Consider the following 11,058-nt stretch of genomic DNA (forward strand, 5'->3'; position numbering starts at 1 on the left):
CTGGAGACCCAGTGTCACAAGAGAGCTGATGTTGGCTCCCAGAAAATATAGCCCCACCAAAGAAAATCACACCCTAAAGCTTGTGGTGGGTTTTCAACTAGTATTTTTGTTGTTCTGTTGATGTTCCTGTGAATAATATTTCCAAATGAAAACACCAAACTTTTGTAAACTTTTTAGCTACTCTCCAAGAAAGATGAGAAGCGGGTATCAGCTCGGGATTCTGAATATCAGACTTACAGGGTAGCTCCAGACCTGCATGTCATGAAGACTGGGCCATAAGCCCTCCTTACAGAATTTCTGCCTTTGATATGTGGTTGTTTCATAAGATCATCCAAATGATGGGACTCAACAGCCATGACATGAATCGTGTCTGTTCAGAAGCCACTGCCCCAGAGACATCCAGCCCTTTTTGGGTTGTTAACCCGGAGCTGAAAAGATCTAAATAGTCAGGGTAAGGAAAGGGCTGTGTTTCTGAGTATGTGCAAAACCCTATGTGAAGTAAGATCTTTGTCTTAGCATTTCCTCAAATCTAAGTTTCACCCATAAGGTCTGTATCTCCTTTGATATAATCTGGAATGAAGGAATGAACCAAAGGGAGGAGATCAAAGAGTGAAAAGCCATAGGCTGTCTTTTTAAACCCTTAGAAAATAGCTTAGATTTATTTTCTTCTTATTGCTAACCTCAAGAATACTAATGAACAATAAATTAATTTACTAGTCACTTAAAAATATTTGTTGAGAACCTCCAATATGCTGGAGACTGTTCTAGGTGCTGACATACAATACTTACCCTATAAAAATTAAAATGGCAGTGTTATTGCTGCAGTCAGCTAATAAGCACCTGCTTTAATTTCTTCACCATTATTCTTTGAAAATAAGGTTCAGTTTGGTCAAAGTATAAACTCTCTTAGAATTCAGAGAAATAAACGAACAAATAAAGCTTTCCAATCTTTCCAGGAACTGTGTCTCTAGGACAATCGCTATCAACCCAATATTATACTCCTTCCTCCACAGTGGGAGGAAAGTGCCCCAAATACATATCATAGGAACCTCTAAACATCTGAGACACCCTGATCTACATCACCATTTGGTGACCAGTAAACAGATTAAAGAATCTTTAGAAAATTTTTTGTTCGCATGTGTTTAATCAACAGGGTTTTTAAAAAGTAGGGCCCAAGAATGTCAGTCAAACAGAAACCTGAGGAAACCAGGGGTTGTTGCTCTTATAGAAAACAACTCACTTTCTCCCTACAGCATCTTCTAAACATCATAGGACACATGGTCTGACCAATCTCCGTCACGAAGTAATGTAGAGAAGTCATATCTGATGGGAGTGTGTGTATGTATGTGTCTCCTACCTAATGTATGTGTGTGCATGTGTGTATGTGTGTCTCCTACCTAATGTATGTGTGTGCATGTGTGTATGTGTGTCTCCTACCTAATGTAGGTGTGTGTATGTATGTGTGTAGGTATGTGTGTATATGTGTGTGTTCCATACCTAATGTATGTGCATGCCCTACCTAATGTATATGTGTGTGTGGTGTGTGTGGGCATCTGAGGGGTGTGTGTGTGTGAATATGTGTGTGTGTGTGTGTGTGTGTGTGTGTGGTATTGTGTGGTATGTGTGTAGTGTATGGTGTGTGTGGGTGGTGGTGGTGGTGTGTGTATGTGTATCCTACCTAAGAGGTAATCGCACTCAGCATTTATTGGAATCTGTATGCATGCAAAGCATTATACTAACATGAATATCCAGTCACCCAAATACACACTGTCATAATCACCTTTCAGTTGCATCCACAATTCATAACAGCCACCATGTTTTCCAAATGAACTAGGCTGAGTGGTGTTCAATTTACCTGACTGCATTTTCAAACACTTGCTACACTGATTTAGACACTCTCACATCTCCATCTCTAAGAAACCTACAGATAAAAGGTGTGTTTTATTAATGAAAACTAAACTCCAAAGGGACTTTCCCATCAGCCTCCTGTTCAGTAAATGCTCTATTTCAAAATAATTGGACAGAAATCTAACTAAGGTCAGAAAACACCTGGCTCCTTTGACTTAACATGTCATTTCATATCCGTGACATTTGCTATTGTGACAGTGACCCTAAAAGCAAAGATACAAATCGGTTGTACTCAAGCTTGGCTCTCTCCCCCACCCCTGCTTCCTCTGGAAATCAATGTCTTGTATCATGCTCATATTTTTAAACACTAGAGCAAATGTCATTTTCAGAATTAAATGGTAGACAGGCCTTACCCTCTCTGGCTCCCAAGGTCTTTTCCCACGAGGTCAAAAGCTTGGTGAAGTTCTTGCCAAGGGAGCTCAGTGAAGCCACTCTCCGGTCACTGTTCAGGAGGCTTGTCTGACAGTGCAGAATTTAAACTCTGCTTCGGCTCCTCAGAGCCAATGAGCCTCAGGCTCGGGGTGACTGACATCACAGGTGTCACCGGGACCCCATACACCCACACTTCCTCCAGCTGACAGAAGTGGGCCTTCTCTAAAAAGCTCTTGTGGTTCTCAAATGACTAGACTAGTTTCCATTAAATTGAAGATCTTCCTAAAGCTTTATTTTGCTTTCTAAATATATGTCATTCACATCCATGCAGGCTTGTGAGCATTATAAACAATGACCATGTCTCCCGCCCACTAACAGATCCCAGAAGACCCAGGGGTGGGAAAGGCGAGTCAGAGAGAGGTAAGTAGAGACCTTCCTGTTAGTGCTTATTTCCAGGTGATACAGGAGGGAAGCTCCCAAAACTCTTGGTTTTCCTAAACTGTTAGTGTTGAGAATGTGACCTTGTAAGTCATCTCTTCTTCTTCTTTTAATAACCTCTACTAAACACCCTTCCCTCCATCTGTGCACAAAGACTCCAAATTCTTATGGATCTAAGGAAGTGCCATTCGCATGATTCCATCTGAATAGGAAACATTAAACGTCTCTTCCCTTTGGTAACTTTTATTTTTAACAACAACAAAAAATAATGCTCCATTATCCCCTGAAACTACTTAGCACATCTTAGTAATTTTTTTGAGATCAGAACTGGATTAGAGGAATGCTAACTAGGTGGATGGCATCCAGAGAAGCATTGCCAAGAGCGTCTACTCCATCACCAAAAGTGAAGTGAAATGAAAACACTGTTTGCTAGAATCTTTCTGAGGACTGTACTGAAGTTGGCCGAGGGTTCTGGAAGTGGGTTTGGCACCTGTTCAGGAGCGTACTCAAGTAACAATCGCATACCACTAAATAAACATCTAAATGATATAATATACAGCACAGGCTCTAATTTCCCCAAGGGTAAGGATCCTTGTTTTGTTAAGTGAATGAAGTACACACAATACCACAATGCCCCTAATGCCAGGGACAATTCTTGGGTCATCATAGGTTCTCAGTAAATATATTTTTGTATGAATGGATGGATTGAGGTATACAATTACCTTGACTGAAATGCTTGCATGACTCACTTACTTTTTTAGATACAACAACCTGGAAAACATTTTCAAATATGTAAATTATTAGATTTATACAGTGTGAGCTTAAACTTGGGTGGCGGGGCAGGATATGAAGAGGAGGAGTCTATTTTCATACAGAGTTGGTCAGAAGGCCAACATTCATGGGGAGAAGTTCTAAATGACACGTGTGCTGTTCTAGTTCTGAATTACACTCCCTGGCGGCTCCATGGCCCTGCCTGAGGTCTATCCTAGATGAACCTTATAATCTCATGTGAGAGTGGATTCTGGGAAGGGCTGGGAGGAGAACATTGTTTTAAATTCTCCAAATTCCCACACCCAAGTCTAAAACCAGCTTGATAGCAAAGTAAAAATGAGACAGCAGCTGAAAGGAAATCTGGTGTTTTATCACCTATTGCTTGGTCAAAACGTCATCCGATACTTTGTAGTTTGTATGTTGTAACTTTAAAACAACTTGTCCACCACCTCTTAGAGAGTGGCCTGAGATCACCTGGGAGTTTGACTGGGTAGACTTCCCCGGTCTTCCTCCATAGGATTGTTGCCTGAGAACTCAGCTGAAACTGTCACTGTGTTCTGGCTGTGACCTGGTGGAATAGCTTGGTATTCTCACAGCATGATGGCAGAGCTCTGAGAACTACCCAGAATATTGTTTTCTCCACATTCCATTGGCCACATCAGTCAGAGAGCTGCCCCAAATTCTGCAGAGAACTTGGACCCTACCTCAGGATCTGAAGGTCAGAACAGAATGCAGAGAAAAGGAAATGAGGAGGCAGGTTTTGAGATGTTGTAATATGGAATGGCAAGGTATCCTCACAAGATACTGAGTGAGGACCAACTGCACAAAGGCTTGCCTTGTCTACGTCAGTGAGCAGTATGCAACATGATGGCCATGAGCAAAAGTAATAGAAATAAGGTAAAGAAAGATACCCAACATTAACTACTTGTTAACCCATACACATGTCTATACACACACAGACATACATAGATATATAGATAGATATATAGATAGATAGATAGATAGATAGATAGATAGATAAGAGATCGATAGAGGAAAATGTCCCAAGTCAACCTCTGACCTCCATACAACCATATATAAATGACTACACCTGTGCACATACATGTGTACACACACCTGCACATACACACTCACACACACAAACACATGCACACACACACACAATTAGACAGTAGGAGGCTGAGGGTTTTCATAAGTGACAGTAGATATATTGCCCCCCCCAAAAAGCTCCATAATTAGGAAGATTAATTATAGTATTCTTGAGCTGAAAAAGTTTTAAAAACAACATTTAAAGGGCATAAGCATTGGGCTAAAATCACCACCACTAAGACACATTCATGGTGAGTGTGCATTTGCCTGTTAACATATATACTGGTGAGTATGTGAGGGGGTGTGAGCACACGTGTGTGGAAGGTGGAGATCAAGCTTGGCACTACATTCGTAACTGGTCTCATTGCTGTGATGAAATATCTGCCCAAAAATATCTTAAGGAGGTTGGAGAGATGGCTCAGTGGGTAGAGCCCTGTAGGCTTAGATTTTTCAAAGTAAGGGTTTTTAAAGGCTTTAACCTCCCTTCTAGCCCACCACCCACCAGAGGAAAAGAAACGTTATTAGGATACAGGGGAAGAGAACCTGTTTATAATTGTTCTTTGGAGCAAATACCATCGGCGCTGTCAGGAAATCTGCAGTTCAGTTCACAGGAATCAGCAGCGGCGGTGGCAGCTCAACCCCTTTGCAAACACTTCACAATACAGCAGCCGTCCAGTTCAGTGGGGTTGGGATAGCAGACACAAATCAGCAGCAGTGTCAAGACCTAGCAGAGACAGCCAGGTCTCCTCCACATCAGCATGAATCAGCAGGAGTGAGCAGGACCCGCAAGGATGCCCAAGTTCTTGACTGCGCCTCTCACAGCGAAGACAAGAGACCAACGAAGAATTGCGAAGCTCACTACACAAGCCCGCCATCACTGCCCGTTGGGTCCTATGTATACTCCCTCCAAACATCATGAGTCATCGGATGGGTCTTGCCTCACCACGTGAGTCTGTCTTGGCAAAACTCCATATGAGTCTGTATCAGCTGACAATCAGCCTGAGTCCATGGAAACAGCAAGAAGCTGCCAGAACACCACCAGAAGGTTTTTGGTGCATTTCTCTCTATAGAGTCATGCCAAACGGAGCTCAGTAACACAATGTAAGGTGAACCAATACATGCGTGTCACTTAGCGAAGAATTCTTCCTCGATCACCTTTTCATGTGTCCGCTTTAGTGAAACATTCCTTCATGCCTCTGCCTCAGTAAAACACAGGGTGTGGCCTTGCTGATTCTACTGGAGGCTCCGGCTATGGATTCAGAAATACCAAGGGCCCATTGCTGTCCCACTCTAACACTTCTGCCCCGTGCCTTCCCTGCTTGCTGACCAGTTCTTTCATTTCCCCAACGGGGTCACCTGTACCCAGGGCTAGACAGACTTAATACTAACAGAGGATGACCTTCAGCTAACTCTTCCTGACCCTCCTGCCTTTACTTCCCCACAGGGCTATACAACAACATCCCTTTTCTTCCCTGTTGGTTTTGTTTTCTATACATCTTACAAAGCCCAGACTGGCTTGGACTTGGAGAATGTATCCTGTCTCGGCCTCCCTGATACTAAGATTGCTGACTTGCATCCCAAGCTCTGTAAGATTTCTTTTTCTTTTTGCTTCTTTTATTTCTTTTATTGAAAATGGGTTTTTTCCACACCTTGTTACCATTTTCCTCCCTCTACTACCCCTAGTTCCTCCTCTCCCATCCAGATCTACCCCCTTTCTTTCTCTCATTAGAAATTAAACATGCTTCTACTGCATAATAAGAAAATTGAATTAAGCTAAAAAGTAATGTATTGGAATAGGAGAAAACAAGCAAACAGGAGGAAAGGCCAAGGAAGCCAGAATATATATATATATTCAAAGGACCTGTAGGGCAAGAAGACACATGCACACATACATACACATATGTAACGTATGTATATATTTTATATATGTAAGATTATGTATATAAAACTATAGCACACTGAAAGCTAGCACACAACAACCCAAGCTTTGAATCTATCATGCCTTTAAAAAAATAAAGTGGAGAGTTATTGGTCACCTTAGTGTGAAGATGTGTAACTGGCTAATTCATTCAAATGCTTGCAGATACATAGAAAGCTGAGGTATCTACCATTCCTGTATGAACTGAACCAGGTTAGAGGTAAAGGGTAATCTATCCTTATGAATATATTATGCTGCTGAGAAACCAAGCTGGAACTGAGCTGGAAAGGCCTTCTGCACTGGCTGGTGTCCCTAGTCAGGAGGTGGCAAGTAGGGTGTTAGGGAGAAAACCACCAACAATGAAACCCAACTGTAGACCTTGCCTTCTGAGCCGCCCCGTGAGACACGCCCACCATAGTGTGAAAGCATATATCTCAGTGTTTGAAACCCTCTCTTTTCTCCGTTCTGCACTTAAATTGATCTTTGCTGTTGCAGTGTTGGTGGTTTTGACCCTTGGGAATATATAAGAACTTTTTCAATTTCCTTTTTAAACATTTGAAAATTACAGCTACCTGGAGTCTATTCTCAGATTTACAATGCCATAACTTGGTTATTTGAAAATTTTGAGCTTCAATCTAGCACAGAAATTGATTCTTTTCCAATCCGGAGACCTCAGAATGTTCTGATCTTGAGAAAATTGCTAGCAGAATAAAAATGAGTGATGTTGCTTCCATTCCAGCCAGGAGTTTTCTCTGCCAATCTTAAATGATGCCTGGAACCAGCTCACTACAGAACTTTCCATGTTCCAGCTCAAGACTCCTGCCCCTCCCCGGGCTGATCAGTGGATTTGAAGAGTGACATCAGCATGGGAAGGTCCGTCTGAGCCCGAGTGTGTGTGCTGGCAACGACAGAGAAGTACAGACAGACAGACGATCGAGCTGACTGCAGTATCTCAGAGCACACTGGATGCCAGGTGCTAGTTTGCACACAAATTTGGTGGGGTGTGTTTTCTCATTTATTCACATTTTTCCTTGTAGCTTTTGTGAAGAACAGCTTACATTTATCTTTTAATAAAAGTTTGTCATTAAAAAGCACAGATTAGACACATATTTATATTCCCATAAGTCTAGTTTATATTGACGAAAAAATATTCATCATCCACACCATCAACATGTCAAAGGAATATAAGAAACTAGATGATGAGATGGGTTTCTAACTCACCTGGCTGTTGTGCCGAGTGAGAAGCTCGCCACTGTGGAGTAGCTGAAGAACAGGATGAAGAGAAGCATAACCATCCAGGGCTTGCCTGTCAGCAGCAATTATTACATAGACATCACACACTTCCTTCACACGCACAATAACGTCCACGGATGTTACTGTGTCCATAGTCCTTAGTCTGATCTGTGTATGAGAGTCTGTGTGAACAAAATTAGAGCTGCCTTCCTTAGACACAAGCACACACACACACACACACACACACACACACACACACACACACACACAAATATATAGATATATATCCTTTTAAAATTTCTCATATATTCTCCTCAAGGACAAAAAGGAATTCTAATTTTTTTCTTCTTCCTGCCGATAAAATCTCTGTATTTAGGTTCATTCCCTTAGAACCTAAAATTATATACATAAATTTGAATTGTAACCTAATTATGTACCCATTTTATTTAGTTCCCAATCCTGTTCCCAATAACTTACACTAATTTCCCTTTCCCTGAATACCTGTGGTCTCTGTATTTTAGTCTCCTCTCCCACCTTCCTTTCCTTTCCTAGGTGTGTGTCCATCGCCAGGACAAACCCACTCCTTATGGGCTGTTTGTAAAAAAAAAAAAAAAAAAAAAAAAAAAAGGTTACACATTTCTTGCAAATTTTAAAAGAACAGATAGGTTTTCCTCAGACTGTGTTGATTATTACTTTACAACATACTATATGATGTTTTTGTTTTTTTAAGTTAAAGAATAGAACTGAGGAGTGAGGTGTACAATATGTGAGTTCCTCTTAACTCCCTACCTCATCTTCTTTTTCTTAATTTCTCTGTAAATTTGCATTCTGGTCATGCTGAATTGGCCATTCACCCCTCAGTAGATTCTGCTCCTAACCAGGGGTTTACTGTATTGGGAACACCCTACTGGTCGTCTCAGCAACCTCCATCTCTTTTAAATGCTCCTCTTCAAATCTGTGGTCACAACTCATAAAACTACTGTCTGCCCTCATTCAGTAGGTAGCCTGTGTTTATTGGTCAAATTGGTTTCTAGGCACCATAGTGGAACTACAAACTTGAGTAGAGGATCTGTTCATTGATGAGTTAAGCCAGGGATATAAACTGCTCATCATAACAAGATGTAGAGATTGATGGAGGTGCACAGAGCCTAGAGATGCTTTGGGTATTGAGAGAGAAGAACTGATCCAACTATTCCATGTATTTATTGCTTTGACAGACCATCTGTCCTGGTAACCTTGGTTGCTATAGTAAAGTTTCATAGACTGACTGGCTTATAAACAACAGAGGCTGACTTCTCACAGTTCTGGAAGCTCAGCACTGAAACTCTGAGTGCTACAATGGCCCTCGTCCAGGCTACAAATTATTGGCTGTTGTCTCTCTTCATAATAAATTCAATCGTATCAGACAAGAAGTTCTCTTCAAGCTGAGTGGAACACTTATAATCCCATTTGCTACAGCAGGACAAGAAACCTGGGAGGGTTAAATCACTCAAGGGGGGAGGGGTTGTCTTTTAGGAACAAAAGAAATTAATTATTGTTACAGTCTACTCACTCAAGGTGGGCTGGGGGTGGCGGGGAGGTGTCCCTTAGGAACAAAATAATCTAATTAGTGCTACAATCAAGACTTTAGACCAAAAGTCAGTGTGCCTTAGTGTCACACCTAAGTGAATATATGAGACTCCCCCATGTCTGTCACCAGCAGGTCAGATTGACTCCCACACGTGGAGACAGTATTAGTGGGCACCAACTTAACTTTAACCACTTAACTTTAACGGAGGAAGGTACAGTGAATATGGAGCTGAGACCTCCTGGTTGCTAGCAGACCGCCAGAGCATAGGAACACAGAGAGGTCACGGACTCCCACCAGGAGTCAATTCTGCTAAGGTCAAGGGCTTCCTCTCCACTGTCTACAGCCATTTGAAGGGCTACCATCTAAGGTAAGAAGGAAATAGAGTAAAGGAGCAGGGAGTAAAGGAAGGAGGGGTAAAGTCAGTGGCCAAATCCCAAATAATGGGCTTGGAAAGGAGGGAAACATCCCATGACAGGGCTGTCTGTCAATCCAGGCTTTCTGGTAGAGCTGGGACTGTGTGACCTTATAAAAAGCATTTGGAGGAAAAGCGTTTAGACATTGAACCAGTGGCCGGGTGTGTGACTGCACACAGGCACTGCTTGCATCTCTCCCTCTCCCCTCTCCTGGCATTAGAAGCTTAGAACCCCATGTGAGGGAACATTCTGTAGCTGATTTGTTACCTTCCCTGGAGGATTTGCTCCCAAGCAGCCAAGAACAGATTCTTGGGAGACCAGACCGCGATGGTCTTTTCATCTGTGACTGTTCAAATCTATTCTGTCCCTGTTCCTTTTAGGGAGAGGAAAATTGCTCCTGGTTATTTTGGTCTATGGCTTTTCAAAACTTCCATGACAAACCGTAAAGCAGGGTTGACTTCTGGGAAATTCCAGTCCGGTTAATAATTGTGAATGTATTCGTGCAATGAAGTACGGCTTTCTAAATGCTAACCTGCTGTGTGAGAAAGAGGTTTTGAAATAAAAATACCAACTACAACAGAAGACCCTCACATCACTGTTTCCTAACTAATGCTCTGATCGAGTATATAAGGAATTACCAGGTCTAGTGGGGAGACACATGGTGAGAGACTGTTTTATGACTTTTTGTCATAGGGAGCAGCCTATGTATACAACCAAGAAGAGCTTAATTTCCCAGTGATTTCCAGAACATATGGGAAACTCAGTGTTAACCTTGGCCCTTTCTCCATGATGTAAGTAAATTCAGGGAATGTGTCCATTTCTCTGACTTTCTCTCTCTCTCTCTCTCTCTCTCTCTCTCTCTCTCTCTCTCTCTCTCTCTCTCTCTCTCTCTCTCTCTCCATCCCTTCTCTCCCTCTATCCCTCCTCCCTTCTTTTTTTTCTCCCTTCCCTGTTTTTCCCACTCTCCTTCCTCTCAGTTCCCTCCCCCATCCCTCTCCCTCTAGCTTCCTCTCTCCCTCCCCTCCCCAGGGTCTTGAGGACACTATGACACCCACACTACCCTGAATTCAATGTTGCTGAGAACAACATTCAACTTTTGGTTCAGCCTCCAGGAGTGCTGAGATGACAAGGATGGAACTCTGTCTGCTTTCGGGTCCTGTGAGGTGCTGGGGACCAAATGGTGGCTTCATGCATGTTTCCACCCACTCAGCTACATCCCCAGCATCCTTGTGCTCTCTTTTAAATTGTCCATCTCCAAAACTGGGCAAGAAACTTAGAGGTTTGTAAGGAGAAAAGTGAATGTTGAAAAATCAGTATTAAATTACCAGGGCAGTAATGCCTTCTTA

The sequence above is a fragment of the Micromys minutus genome, assembly GCF_963924665.1.
Source record: "Micromys minutus genome assembly, chromosome: 11".
Taxonomy (NCBI): Eukaryota; Metazoa; Chordata; class Mammalia; order Rodentia; family Muridae; genus Micromys; species Micromys minutus.